At 35.3% G+C, this 15,284-nt stretch overlaps 1 long non-coding RNA gene across 1 annotated transcript; it reads right to left on the bottom strand.

Moving 5' to 3' along the window:
- Positions 1-239: 239 nt before the first annotated feature.
- Positions 240-2,024, bottom strand: LOC133855014 (uncharacterized). Its single transcript, XR_009896909.1, has 2 exons — positions 1,491-2,024; positions 240-402 (listed from the first exon to the last, which is right to left on the bottom strand). It is a non-coding gene; the product is annotated as an uncharacterized LOC133855014 (long non-coding RNA).
- Positions 2,025-15,284: the final 13,260 nt, after the last annotated feature.

Raw genomic sequence — 15,284 nt, 5'->3', positions numbered from 1 at the left:
ATTTGTGTCTCTGTCTTTGTTTTGTGTCTTTTGTTTTTTCAGAACACAAAACAAGAATATTGTGACGGCTCAAATCGTAAGTTATGAGAATGAAGATGTGTTTATATCATGTACATAGATTCGTACTTTTTTTTATACAACACGTTTTAAAGTCGTGATAACGTATTTATGCGATAATAGTACTAAGATTGATGACCTCTTAAGAAGTTTAGTTTGGGTACAAAATTGAAGGTAGGTCATTACAAGAAAGAAGTTTTACTTTTGCATTTTCATACTGAAAACAAAAAACACATGCCTCAAAACAAGAGGTAATAAACATACCCATTACAAGCACATTTCTTGTCCCCTTAGCTGTGATGATAGGCAGTGCATGATTCAGAAAAGCATCCATGACCAGTAGTACTGCAAATGGGGTTGATTAGTAAATTATTTGAACAAGTTCAGCTCTATATGGATAATCTTTGTTAAATTTAGCCGATCATATATATATACCGAAAGATCTTCTTTGTTTACTTCGCCCAAAGATGCTATCTCATGTACGTATATATATATATATTGGTTTATCTAAGCATATATACCTTGTAAACACAAACAGACGATGAATGAAATATATACCTAGCTAATTGAGTGAGCTTATGTGAATGAAAGCTTCTTTCTACCTAAATCTTATATATGGGGAAGGGCAAGTGCAACTATACAATTAAGTTGCTATATATATTAAAAGGGGCAATCTGCCTCAAACCCCAAAACATTTCCGTGAAATTACTCAAAGCCCATGACAATGGCAGCTTGCTAATATGATCATAGCTCCGATTTTCTTCACTAGTTAGTGCTCTTAGCTCCTATTTTCTTACTGGCCGGTTTGGCTATGAGGACAGATTTGTGCTAGCTACCTTCTAAACTCTAATGGAGTTATTTTTTTTATTTTTAAGAAGAATAATGCTATTTAGTAGGGGTGATTATATAGGTCAATCATAATCCGACCTATTTAATTAAACAAGTTAAACCCTTCAACTATAACCCTCTAATTTTGTAACGAGTTCGTGTCAGGTTGGCGGGTCATGTCAAAAATTGACTGTCATCATGTCACATGCCGGGTTCGGGTCGTTTCGAAGCATGTGCCAACCCTACCATGTAGTATTAGACTATTATACAACTAGAATGACGTAACATTAATAAAAAATAGCATTTGGATAAAAAATGACGATTAAAAAAAAAATAAAAATCAAAAGCTAATTCTCACAGTCATGTCAACTCAGCAATATGATAATCTTGTAACAGTCTACTAAATTGCATTTTTATTTTTAGAATGCCTAGAAAATTGAAGTTGAAAAGTGAAGGCGCGCTAGTACTACTAAATAATCCATCCCCATTTGAAGTCAAATGACCAATCAAATTCAAACCCAATGATAATAATATATACCAAATACTGTAGCTGAGAGAGAGAGAGAGGGGGAGAGAGAGAGAGAGGGAGAGAGGTTGGAACATACAGGGTGTAAGGTTGGTGGCGGGCATGGTTTGACCGCATAATCCAGAGTGTTGGGGGCGTGGGAGTGAGAGAGTAAAGACGCGTGGGTGGCGCTGACACACAAACACGCACGCACGCACACACATACTCACACACACAAAGCGCCACAGCACGAGCGCCGGAGAGTTCGCTGATACTGAAACTGAAGCAACAAAGACGCTCGCATGAGCCAGAGGGCGCAAACCCATGCATTAAAAGATGCTCTTTGTCGGGCTCTCTCATGGTGGACCCCCAAAACTACACTTCTACCTTTACATCCTATCTATTTCATCTCTCTTCCGGCCATCTCGATCTCTCTTATCCCGATCCGATCCAATCATCAATGGAGCTCCGATCCGATCCTCTGGATATATATATATATAAGCTAAGAACCCAGTTCTATCACCTATGCTAAATACAATGGGGTTGCTAGCTATCTACTCTAATCTTAATATATATACACAACAATAAAAGAAAAAGAAAAGAGTTAATCTTTCATTTTCCTACATCTTGGGATTGCTTGTCCTCGAGAATAGTATAGAAGATTAGTTGAATAAACAACAATTGTGTAATATCATGTTAAATTAACAGTGTAGAACTGATTTAACAAATTGAATAAATAAAAAAAAATTGATGAAATCTTGTTCTTTATGTACTTCTCATATATATATATATATATATATATGTGTGTGTGTGTGTGTGTGTGTGTGTGTGTGTGTGTGTGTGTGTGTGTGTGTGTGTGTGTGTGTGTGTGTGTCACTACATAATGATATGCCTATGCTTGAGATTTGTGTGGTACGTAGACAACAAATTAATCAAACTCTTTGCAATTCCTTGAATTAGAACCATTTATCTAATGCAATTATCTACTATTAATTACCATTAGATGATAAGTCTTTCCTTCGAGTATTCTTTTTGGGATGAGTTTCGGATTTATATTTGTTAATTTTTTTTTTCTCTAATAAAAAATAAATCAAACAAGTTTGCTAAGCCCTCTGCTGATTATATATGAATTTTCATCCAATTAAATAGATTGGAAGAATGTACTTTCTCTAATCCAGACTATTGACTTCACTTTTATCCAAAATGGATATGATTTTACATATATTTTTAACAATATAGGTAAAAACGACATGCATTTAGAACACATGTTTATTTAATAGATCGACTCGATAGGAGGAGAGTCTGGAGGAAAACTTTGTCCGCTCAATAATTTACCATCTTGCCTATATTGATGGGACTTTTCAAGTTGTATTATAATGTTTATAAGAATTGGGGCTCCAAGAACACAATGATCAGTAACAAGAATATGATAAGGTAATTAACACGATAGAGACAAACTAGAATTGAATATGCTGGTGAGATTAAATTAGCCCTATTATTGATTGCTGCCAAACATGAGCAACTTTTTTCTCTCCTAACCATTCTTAATTATTTGCTTTATATATGTTAGAATATATATATATAATTAAAGGATTACATCAATCCATTTCTATAAGCTTAAACTTTTGAGATAATTGGTGAATTAATATGGTATCAAAGTAAAAATCCTGAGTTCGAGTCTTATTTTCGTCATTTACCTTCAATTTCAATTAAATCTTCAACGTTTTGGGTCTCAATTCTAGAGTTTAACTTTCGAGTTGGTTATAACTGCTACATTAGCATTATAGGATATTTTTGGAATAAAAAAGTGATTTCTAGCATTCCTCTTAATTAAATGATTAAATCAATCATTTTCTATAAGTTTAAGCATATGAACCGATCATAATTGAGAGAGGAGATGACTGACCTAGCTAGCGAACTCCATCTATGTTGACATTGAAGTTGATTTTTGAGGGAGGAAAATGATGTGCCACCAAAAGTCTTTCTTAATTATGGACAAATCCACGAGGAGCTCATGTAGGGCACATTGATTAAAAGACCAATGACAAGAACATATGTCACTAGCTATCTCCCTTTATAGGGGAAAAGATTTTAGCTCTAAGATTATATATTGTACTTCAGGGCAAACATTAATACCTTGTATATATAAGGTCTCTCATATTATATTTACTTCCCTAAGAGACTATAAAGGAGTTAGCCTTAAGGCTGGGGTAGCACAATTGGATAGATATATATATATATACCGGATAAGGCCTTAACATATGTTGGGATCGATATCACTTGAAATAATATAAGGCCTTAAACAAAATACAAAGTTAACTCTCACATTTGGGACATCACTTAATCCCACATCAATTTGATAACGAAGTTCCTTAAATTTTTTTTTCTTTTCCTGCATCACATAATCCTACATTAAATTCTTTTGTCGACGTATTAATTAAATAATTAAATTCATCATTTTCAATCAGCTTAAAATTTTAGATAAATAATAATTTAATAACATGATATCAGAGCCGAAGTATTCCTAATGAGTTTGAATCTTGATTCTACATATTACTCTCATTTTTAATTAAAATATTCACGTGTTGTCCGACTTCCCACGTGAAGATGATCGATGGTGTTAAAGTATTAATTAAACTATTAAATTTATCATTTATTATCCACTTAAATTTTTAGAATAAGTGTTGGTTTAACAACCTTTAACTTAGAATCTCACTTTATTCATGACCATGATCTTGAACAATTCATCAAAAAAGAGCGAGAGAGAGAGAGAGAGAGAGAGAGAAGATATTGCCATGGTACGTGCTGTTCCTGGTAAGAGATTTCTGAATATCCTCCTATGATCTAGAATGCCACACGTTGGGGGTAACAATGATCATCTGTTCTCTAAAAGCTTTAACACCAGTAAATGGCTTGAATCTAAAGGCTATTGGTGTCCTGCTATATATATATGTCAACTAGCATTACAATATATGAAGGGTTTCAAGTTCACGAGAATGGATATGGATTACAGCTTGGGTCTCTTTTCGATACAGTTATAAACCAGCTTTTCATGCTCCAAAGTCCCAGCTAGCTTAGCTAGCTAGCTACCTACGATCAGTTCACGGGCTCCTAATATTCAAAGGGTAAGCATGAAGTTTGCTGTCCATACAAGAATTAATCAAAGTCGTAGTTAAGACAAGACCACCAATTCTGTGCATGCATGGAACTAGCTAGTACACTACATGCATATATGATTCGCTATGAATTAATAACCATCCATTTGGGTCTCAGAGTTTCTTAGATGGTTATTGAGGCTAATAATTTTTTATACGACATGCAAACTCAACACGAAATTAATGAATTATAATTGAAGAGTATGACCCGTTTAATTAAATAAGTCGGCTTATTATTAACTTATATAGTCAACACAATTTGAACCCGACATGATCAAGGACACGAATTGTCACTCATATCCACAATGCACAGTTTTGATCTGATATATATATATATATATATATATATATATATATATATATATATATATATATATATATATATATATATATAAATAAAAGATTCTACCAGTTCAGCTAACTATATCCTTATATAGCCAAACTATCCCTTCCGATCAGGTAACAATGATGAGGTCTTCAAGGAAGGTAGGCTCAAAGGCTCTTACCTTGCATCAAGGATTCTTTTTTCGTTAGACTATTTGAATTTCACTAAAATTTGAGTAGCCCATGCATGAAGAGAAAGTTGCAGAGTCCACCTACTCCAAGTAGCTGGTGTGTTTGGCAACATGAGAGAATCAAGATTCTTCTCTACTTTTTTAAAAAACAAATCATATTTTATTTAACTTTTTTAAATTTTTTTAAATTTTATCTCACAAAGTCAAATCCCAAAATTCACGCAGTGAATTATAATTAAATTCTAATTTCAGAAAATTCAATTCTCAAACACACCAGAGCTCAGCTACCCATGGCAAAGAGGTCTTGCAATTTCCCTCTCTTGAGTAAAGTTTGTGTCGCCTAATTGTAAAGAATTCTGATCCCTTATCCTGTGAGAGAAAGTGCGGTGCCCATAATAATAATAATAATAATAATAATAATAATGATAAAAGAGGTGAAAACTTCGGTGTGTCAGAACTTTAATGTTAGTGACTCAGTTGTATTTTAAGATATATCTTAAACTAGTGGATGTTAATTAACAAATCAATTTGTCACCATCTCCATATAAACAATAAAAATATTCTATGAAGCAAGTCCATGGAGGGCTAAATATTTTTTTTTTTATATGTATATATATATATATAAAAGATGGAGGAGAGATTTAAATTATGGAAAAAAATAATAATTATTAAATTATCAAGTCCCATGTGAAAGGCACCTAGCTATGACCTAAAATCTGCTTAGGTTGCATGTGGCTGCTAACTCATCAGCCCTATATTTCCGGTTCAAGACTGTTGCATACCACTGCTTAATTAAGGCCTAAGGGAAGACTAATTAACTCAAACTCTCCCACATATGGGTTAATTAATTGTGATTCATAGATTATTGGAATTGTTTTTAGAGATTAGGAAGCGACAAACCTGGAAATCCGCGTGATTAATGGCAGTTTATCATTTGGAATCTTTCTGGTCATCGCTTCATGACCTCCACCAATAACATTATTATCCCAGTTTTCTAGCATTGTGTCAAAGATACCTTTCACATTGAAGGTTAGATGTCAATTAACATCCTAATTGATTAGATCATCATATTTACCCTTTCCAATATTTAGGTTTTTGAGGCAAGTGGTAAGTAAGTTGTTTTGCATCAAAGCTGGTGATTGTTTGAAATTGAATAGTGCTAGCTATTCTTTACACTTGCTTATCACATTCATTTCACACCAGCTGATACTTGACATGTTTTAAGTGATTTTTTTTTTTTTTTAAGCGGCTACCATGGGAAGCCAATTAAAATACGTCATGTATCAGCCAGTGTGAATTAAGTATAATAAATAGGTGTAAAGAGTAGCATTATTCTTTGAAATTTCACATATTAAGCTATACTCATTAAAACGAAAGTAATGCTAAAAACTACATTTTTATTCTATAACTATCACACAATACTGATGTGACAGTCACAACCAATCCTTGGATCAATCCATATTTAAAAAAAAAAATCCAAAGATTGGTTGGGATTTTCATGTCATGTCAGCATTATGAGATAATTATAGGATAAAAATGTGTTTTAATTTTTAGTAGGACTCACAATTCGTATTGGCGTGTCGGGTTCATGCCAGGTTAACTCACGGATTAGCTTGATATGGGAAAATCCGAACACGACCCATTTAGTTAAACAAGTCATATTGAGATAAGAATTACAAGAGCTCAAGAGACAAAAATTATAAGAGAGAGAGAGAGAGAGAGAGAGAGAGAGAGAGAGAGAGAGATTGTTCTCCTCTAGAGCCCCTCCCTATGAGCATGGTTTTCACCGAGAGGGGGTAACCTCACACCTCCCCCTCCCGGTGGTGATTCCCCTCTGGCTCCTCGTGAGTCAATGTGTTTTTTGTTTCCCCTGGTTTGGTCCATTGGGTTTAATTTTTCTCCCAACCTCTAGGGTTGTGGAGCTTTTGTTCCTCCCGACTAGATTCGGTGGTGGCTGACTTTCCCCTAGCTTTTTTGGACTATGGTGGCTTGTTATTTGTTTTTCTTTGTTATTTCTTTCGTTTTGGCAGGACTGTTCATCTCAAGATGTCTTCTTTGGAGGAGTGGCCGAGCCAACGTGTCGTCGGCGATGTGATTTTTGGCCTTTTTTTTTCTTTTTCTTTTTCTTTTTTTTTTTTTTTTTTTTTTTTTTTTTTTTCCACTTTTTGCTTTGATTTTGGAAGCCAAATCTACACTTATCCGCTGACTTCTGATTGACACGCGCTCCCTAGCCACGTTCCCCGTCATCTTCCGCCCCTACCGTCGCAAGCTCTAGTCATGTCGGTCGTCGGTGATCGGCGCGTGACTCCCACGCCCCTGGGCGCTCTCTGCTCTGTGGTACGCGTGAGGGCCACGCTCCGCCTTTTTCAGGCTGTGCTCGGCGGCAACCTGTTATACGGCGTCGGATCTCCGCCTAGGTGGTCCCGGTGACGACGCGTATCCTTCACGCGCCGCCATCCGGCATCTTGGCCTTTTCCCCCACTGCCGACAGCTTGTTTTAGGTGTTTTTGCCTATGTGTTTTTCTCTTGTTTCTCCGATCTCAGCTTGCTTGTGTTTGGATCAAATTTTATGGGAATATTTGTTGGTTAATTGCTAGATAAGCCATCTTTCTTTAGAGAATGAGCGTTATAGTAAGAGAGGCTCAAGTGTCATTCTTGTAAAATTTGTATTTTTGCTTAGGCAGCTATTTTACTAAGCCAGATTCTTCTGGCTTAGAGAGTTGGGGGTCTTGTCCCTTACTTTCAAGTTGTAAGCCTATGGGCTGTTTGCAGTATTAATGATAGCACATGCTATTTTATTCAAAAAAAAAAGAGACAAAAATTATAAACACTCAAGAGACAAGAATTACAAAATGATAAATTAGATTTATTATTGTTAATGTAGAAGTAGAAAAGACTTGTAACGTTTGGACTATTTTCTCTATAAATAGAGTATTGTATACAATCAAATAAATAATCGAAAGATGTAGCCAAGAAAAGGCTTTGATGTGTGGATGTAAGTCATAGGCCGAACCATCTTGATTGTGTCTCTCTTTCTTATTATTAACTCTTTCCTAAATTATTAGTTCTTACAGGTCAAACTCCTTAACCTTGAGACGAACCATTTAAATAAGCGGGTGACATGACACGACCTGTATAACCCGTTTGATAAACAGGTTCAACCCAATACAAGCTATTTGACCCTTTTCGACCTGTATAATAATAATAATAATAATTTTTATGAATTTTAAAAATTAATTTTATATAAAAATGATTTGTATGAAAACTATGGGAAAAAAAAAAAAAACTAATTTAATTTGTACGGGTTATGTGGGTCACCCACGGGTAAGGGAGTTGACCTGTTTATTAAACTTGTTAATTCGGGTCAATCCAAATAGACTCAAACTCAATTATACAAAACTCTAACCCACTAATTTTGTATTGGATTCATATCGATTTAGAAGAAAGTCTTAACTAATAGGTAAGGGAAATGTTGGAATAATAATTAATTAATTAATTAAATTTATGTCTTCAGTCTATACCTTTGATTTAAAGTTTAAAAATGTCATCACGTTGGGAGAGTATTAGAATAATGATTACATTTATCATTTTTTATTAGTTTAGACTTTTGACATAAGTAATAATTTAACCGTGTCTCTACAAAAAAACTATGTAAGCCCTATTGGGTCCTTTGAAAACTATTTGAATTCAGAGGGAATTGTCTTAATCATAGTTTTGAAGATTATTGTGGTTTTTCTCATTAAATAGAAAATGCAATTAAATGAATATGTTTTATTTTCTGAAAAGTATGCAAGATAGATCATTTTGAATTGAAATCAAAATTCTTATTCAAAACCCCCGAAAGGAATCACTTTGCCTTTTTCTAGTAAGCTAAATTTCATTAAAGCAAAAATAGATACATAAGAAAGGGGTGAGGGATCCGAATAAATAGAAATATGTAGCCAACAAAAGGCTTTAACGTGTGGATGTAAGCCATAAGCCGAACCACCTTAATTGTATGTCTTTCTTTCTTATTATCAACTATTTCCTAGATTATTAATTCTTACAAGTCAAACTCTTCAACCTTGAGACGTACCATTTAAATAAGCGAGTGACATGACACGACCTGTATAACCCGTTTGATAAATAGGTCGTATTGGGTTGACCTGACCCGACCTGCATAACTGGTAGCGCTCCAAACGGCTACGTGGATTTTAAATTTATAAGTTTACCACTCGCAATAGTACGTATCAATTGTACTATAGTAAGGGTGATCGAACCACAGAGATTATTGGTTGTTTTGCGTAACGGAATATTAAAGAGCGTATCTAACTTAACTTAAAGATAAAAATAAAAGCAAGGGTTGTAGAATTGAAGCTACAACAAGTAAGGTAAAGGAAAGCGAAAATTGAAAACAAACTAAGAGAAAACTTAGGGTGTTGATCTTATCCAATCCTCAACCAATGAAATGCTTAAAGTTTATATGGACCTTCCTAACATGCTTGATATGAGCGCATAATAGGCGTCAACCATTATGACGACCTCGACACGAAAATACTTTCGTTAAGACATAGTTATAAAGCACCTAGTTTTACATTAATCTACTCCACGTAAAGATTACACTATAATTGAAAAATATTTACTCTACCAAAGGTGTGGAGTGACTAATGCTCCCTAACTTACTACTCTAAAACACATCCCAATAAGCATACAAGATATACGAAAACCCTAACTAGGCCACAATGATAAGGTATCTAGTTTCACATTGATCTATTCCATGTAAAGATTAAACTACAATGGAAAGACATTCTATACTACCAAAGGTATGAAATGATCGGTGTTCCCTAACATATCCTATAAAGTGACTCTAATAGGTAGTCATACATCAAGTCATATAGAACCATTGCAAAAGACATCATTCTTATTTCTAAGAATGTTGGTTTTACTCAAGAAATCTAAGAAAACTTATAGACAAGTTTAACTCTTTTTCATGAATAAATAGATTGGAATCTTGATACCAAAACCTTTTAGCATGGGTTTTAATATCCTCTAGCCCTTAACAATCATCAAACATCTAAAGAAAATCTTAAGAACCTTAAGAACACTACATAGGTTTTGGATAGGATTAAGATCAAACCCTAAGCTAGAATTTAGCTAGACATGAATTGAATCTAATCTAAGCATGAATTTAAAGAAAAACAGTAAAGAAACAAGAAGGAAATGAATTAAAAACAACTGTATTAAACTAAGGAAATTCGGATTACAAAAAGGGAGAAAAACCTAAGCTAGAACATGAAGAACAAAGAGGAAAAAGAAGAAGAAATTGCTCTCTGGAATTAAGCCCAGAAAACGTGCATCAAAGTAAACTAAAACATGAGAAATTAAAGTGATATACCTGAGAAAATCCGAACAAACCCCAAAAGATGCATGTTTAAACCTAAATCTCTAATCTCATATATATAGAGAATTGGATTTACAAAAGACCATCAAGAGTTAATTCTAGCCGCACAAACAGAGCTGGTCGGCGTCCATTTCTGTCCACAAAATCCAACTTATGATTTGAATTGCATAAAGAATGCAAAGATCTGAAAATATCTGATTTTCTGGAAGACGGAGAATTCGATCGATCGAACTGCCTTGGCCAATTCTTCAACTTGCAGGAAAATGACTAAAGTACTCTTGATGTATTTTCAGGTCTAATTCAAGTGTTTTGAATTAGATTTCAACTAAGACCTAAAAATAAGACATAAAACAAAATTACAACAAAACGTTATATATACAATACGAACTACGTCTAAAAAATGCAATTTAATTCGATTCAAGACTTATCAATAACCCATTTAATAAACAGGTTCAACCCAACACAACCTGTTTGACCCTTTTCAACCTGTATAATAATAATAATAATAATTATTATTATTATTATTTTGAATTTTAATAATTAATTTTATATAAAAATGATTTATATGAAATTTATCCCTTTTAGGGTTTTTTTAATTGTGAAAAAAAAAAAAACTAATTTAATTTGTACGGGTTATGTGGGTCACCCACGGGTAAAGGAGTTGACCCGTTTATTAAACTTGTTAATTCGGGTCAATCCAAATAGACTCAAACCCGATTATACAAAACTCTAACCCGCTAATTTTATATTGGGTTCATATCGATTTAGAAGGAAGTCTTGACTAATAGGTGAAGGGAAATGTTGGAATAATAATTAATTAATTAAATTTATGTCTTCAGTCCATACCTTTAATTTAAAGTTTAAAAATGGGGAAAAAGACACTTTGCCCCTTTGATTTATCCACGGTCTGGCAATATACCCCCAAATGTACCAAAATTTAGATATGACCCCCTCAAACTTGCCAACGCGTGGCACAAAATACAATCCGTCCATTCACCCGTCTGTTTGGGCAGAATGTCGGACACGTGCAACTCACGTAACCTTTTAATACATTTTCTGTTCCAAAAATGCCCCCACCCCATCAGCCTTTATACTGCCTGAACGTGCAATTTGCGTGAAAATTCTTAATCACATATTTAAAAACCAAAATGATAAGGATAGAAAGCAGAAATATGGCATCAACGTCAACTTCTGATAGTCGTCTCTTAATCGACGACTACTACTTCTCAGCTCTCTGCGACGATGAAGAAGTATTTCCAATCTCAAATGAGAAATACGCGCAAGAGTTACAACTTCAAGAGGCTCTCATGTCCTCAGCAATCTTTTCAACAATGAAAAGCGAATCACGAGTGGAGGAAGAAACTGGTGAATCTTCTCAAAGCTTCTACACGATTTGCATGGATGGGAAGCCAACCAGGGAAATGGTCATTAACAATAGCTGCACCCACTCGTTTCGTATACAGGAAAATATATCAACGCTAAAGTGGTGGAGTCTGCAAATGAACCGGGATAGAGCTCTGTTCTCCTCTGTTTTACCAAATGGAAACAGAGGAGTGTAGTGGAGTCTACAAAGGTGTTGTGGTTATAGAGGGAGTTTTGGGCTAAATGGTACAAGTATAAAACGACCAATTAGTGAATCTCCATCGACCAATAACTCCACGTCATCACCAGATGTTACATATGTCAAAACCTCCAGCTCCACGTGCAACTCATCCTCAAGTGGGACTCTACATGACCAACAACTCACACTAGAAAACACGGTCACCATGGCAATGGCGGCCTTAAGAAATCCAAGCCGGAGTTTGGAGTTTGGTGGTCGTAAAAGAGGCAGGCCGAAAGCTTCTCTAAATGGCAATAACGGCCACAAGAAATCCAAGCTAGGTTCGTCTTCTACTCGGGCTATTCGCGCCTCTCCCATTTCTCTCTCTCGTCTAGTACCGTCCGTTCCGATCAATCTACGTCCTTTCATGCCTCGGGCTCACGACCGGCAACGTCTCCTTCATATGCAGCCGAACTCCGGCTCTTCCAAGGTATTAACTAAAGCTACGATTAGGAATCTTCCCCACATTCTAGAACCCGTCTTATACTAGAGCTACAACTAACTGAGAATAAAACTACCCACTAATAACATGTTGCATATAAACTACCCGCCACTAAGGCTGCATGTAAACTACCTTGAACGTGACTCCACGTGGTTGCACACTACTACTCCACACACACACGACTGTTGAAAGTGACTCCACATGCTACTCCACACACTCGATCTCCCTACTGAAAAGTGATCACCCTCTATTCAAGTAAATATCCTGTGGTATGATTTATAAGCCTTTTGTTTTTTATCATAATTTCAGTCTGTAACTTATTAAAAAAAAGAAACACGTCTTTGAAATGAAGAAAAAGAAATCAAAGAGAAACTCATGCATGCATTGAAAGAAAGTTTTGACCCGAAAAGAAAAAAACAAGAGACTTATAATAATCGTTGAAAAGGAGAAATATGAAAACCAACAAAAGCATGAAAGAAAAAAAGAAGAACCAGGACGTACAGTACCTAGAGAGACCCAAAAATGAGAAACGAAGAGACAAAAAAGAAAGAGAAGAAGCACTTAAAGCTCTTAAAGCTCTAGCAAGACATAGCATATCCTTCATCTCATTGTTGTCAACTTGCATTTGTCCTTGCAAGATGTCTAAAGCTGTAAAACCCTTTGCTCTTTTACACTCTGTTTTATAAAGCTAAAACAGAGGAAAATTAAGATGGCATGGCATTGCACTTCCATCCTGTTTCCATTCTTTAACTCGTAGGAAATCTCGCTCCTGATTAGAACTACGATCAATGGAGAAAAGGAAATGATGAAGGTGACAAGGGTGGTGAGGACGAGTTGAAAACCCCAAAGAAATTCGGAATCATACAATAACTTGAAAATTTTGATGCATTTAATAATAATAATCAAAACTTGGAAAACTCCATCGACGAAAGTACCTAGAAAACATGGAGAGTCATCATCCACCAACGATTCAAAAGGGTACAAATCAGAGAGAAATCCCAGAGAAAAAATAGAAGATGATGTTCAAGGACGGATACACGAGTGTGAGCACGAAGGGTGCTGGGGAGGTAGACCTTGAGTCAAGGGAGAACCTGTACCCGGGTCTTAGCTATGACGAGAACCAACTCCGATGGGGCTTCATCCGCAAGGTCGACTACGGTATCCTTGCCACCCAACTCATCCTCACGTTCACGCCAACTTCCACGACTGTTTTCTCGAGCTCATGAAACGTGACGTTAGAAAGGTCACCAGCCTTGACGAGCTTCGCCTTCTTGAGAGCGAGCGCCGCGTCAGCGTCCATGCGGGAGTGGAGGTCCTTGACTGCTGTGGCGTTGTGGAGGGTCTGGCTTTGCTCTTGCGCACTACAGAGATTGTGGTTGAGGCAGATATGATGATTTTCGGTTTAGGCCGAGAAAAACACTTAATACGAGTGAAGAAGACATGCATAGAGGGAAGAAGACAACTTCTCAAAACGAGCGTTTCCATCCAAACTATATGCACGTGAACACTAGTGAAACGTTGCGTTTTCATATGGGTAATTTTGGAATGATTTTTGCTTAAATGGTCACGTGAGTTGCATGTGATCGACTTTCCATCCAAACAGAAGGGCGAATGGACGGATTGTATGTTTTGCCACGCATTGGCAATTTCGGGGGGGTCCATATCTAAATTTTGGTACATTGGGAGGTATATTGTTAGATCGTAGATAAATCAGGAGGGCAAAGTGTCTTTTCCCCTTAAAAATGTCATCACGTTAGGAGAGTATTAGAATAATGATTACATTTATCATTTTTTATTATTTTAGACTTTTGGCATAAGTAATAATTTGACATAATGTATCTATTAAAAAAACTATGTAAGCCCTATTGGGTCCTTTGAAAACTATTTGAATTCAGAGGGAATTGTCTTAATCATAGTTTTGAAGATTATTGTGGTTTTTCTCATTAAATAGCAAATGCAATTAAATGAATATGTTTTATTTTCTGATAAGTATGCAAGATAGATCATTTTGAATTGAAATCAAAATTCTTATTCAAAACCCCCAAAAGGAATCACTTTGCCTTTTTCTAGTAAACTAGATTTCATTAAAGCAAAAATAGATACATAAGAAAGGGGTGAGGGATCAGAAAAAACACCCCAATAAATTCAATACAGAGCTCAATAAAAGCATAAAAGAACTGTAAATTGGTAAAAATTTTAGCTCGACTGAATATGTTATTGGCCTAACAATCAAATAAATGGGTCATTAGAACGGCGGTTTTTTAAGCAACTCAAAGGATGAGCTATTAGGAGAGATGCTTGCATCAATAACAAGGAAGCTTTGATGCCATATCAAGAAAGATTGTTCTGTGATCATTTGAGCTGAAGGTGATGAAAAGGATCCATTGTGACATCCTACCTTTTACAAAAAAGCGTAAGTGAAAATTTTCGATTTCTACGTGACGTTACGACATCATCAGAGTTGAGATTTAGCAACGGAATATATTTTTTTCTCAAAATCTTAGGAATATAATACATCAGAGCTGATTGAATTACCTCAATATATAAATAATATAATTTGGCGTTCTCACATAATAAATACACACAAAGCATTAACATATGTGCCACATGCGGCATTAATAATCCGTAACCATTGTTTTAACCTAGTACAAACCAACATATCGAATATTACATATTAAAGAAATATTTAAAAGTCTCATTCATAAATAACAGGTTCAGTATTAAGATCCTAATAGTCCTAATCTTTCTCTGGTCTTGCATAAACATATATGTGACTGTGGTTATTACCACAATCCCATACTG

Source organism: Alnus glutinosa, chromosome 13 (genome assembly GCF_958979055.1).
Source record: "Alnus glutinosa chromosome 13, dhAlnGlut1.1, whole genome shotgun sequence".
In the NCBI taxonomy this organism is placed as follows: Eukaryota; Viridiplantae; Streptophyta; class Magnoliopsida; order Fagales; family Betulaceae; genus Alnus; species Alnus glutinosa.
The sequence above is the reverse complement of the archived record's forward strand: the minus strand, read 5'-3'. Positions and strand labels throughout refer to the sequence as shown.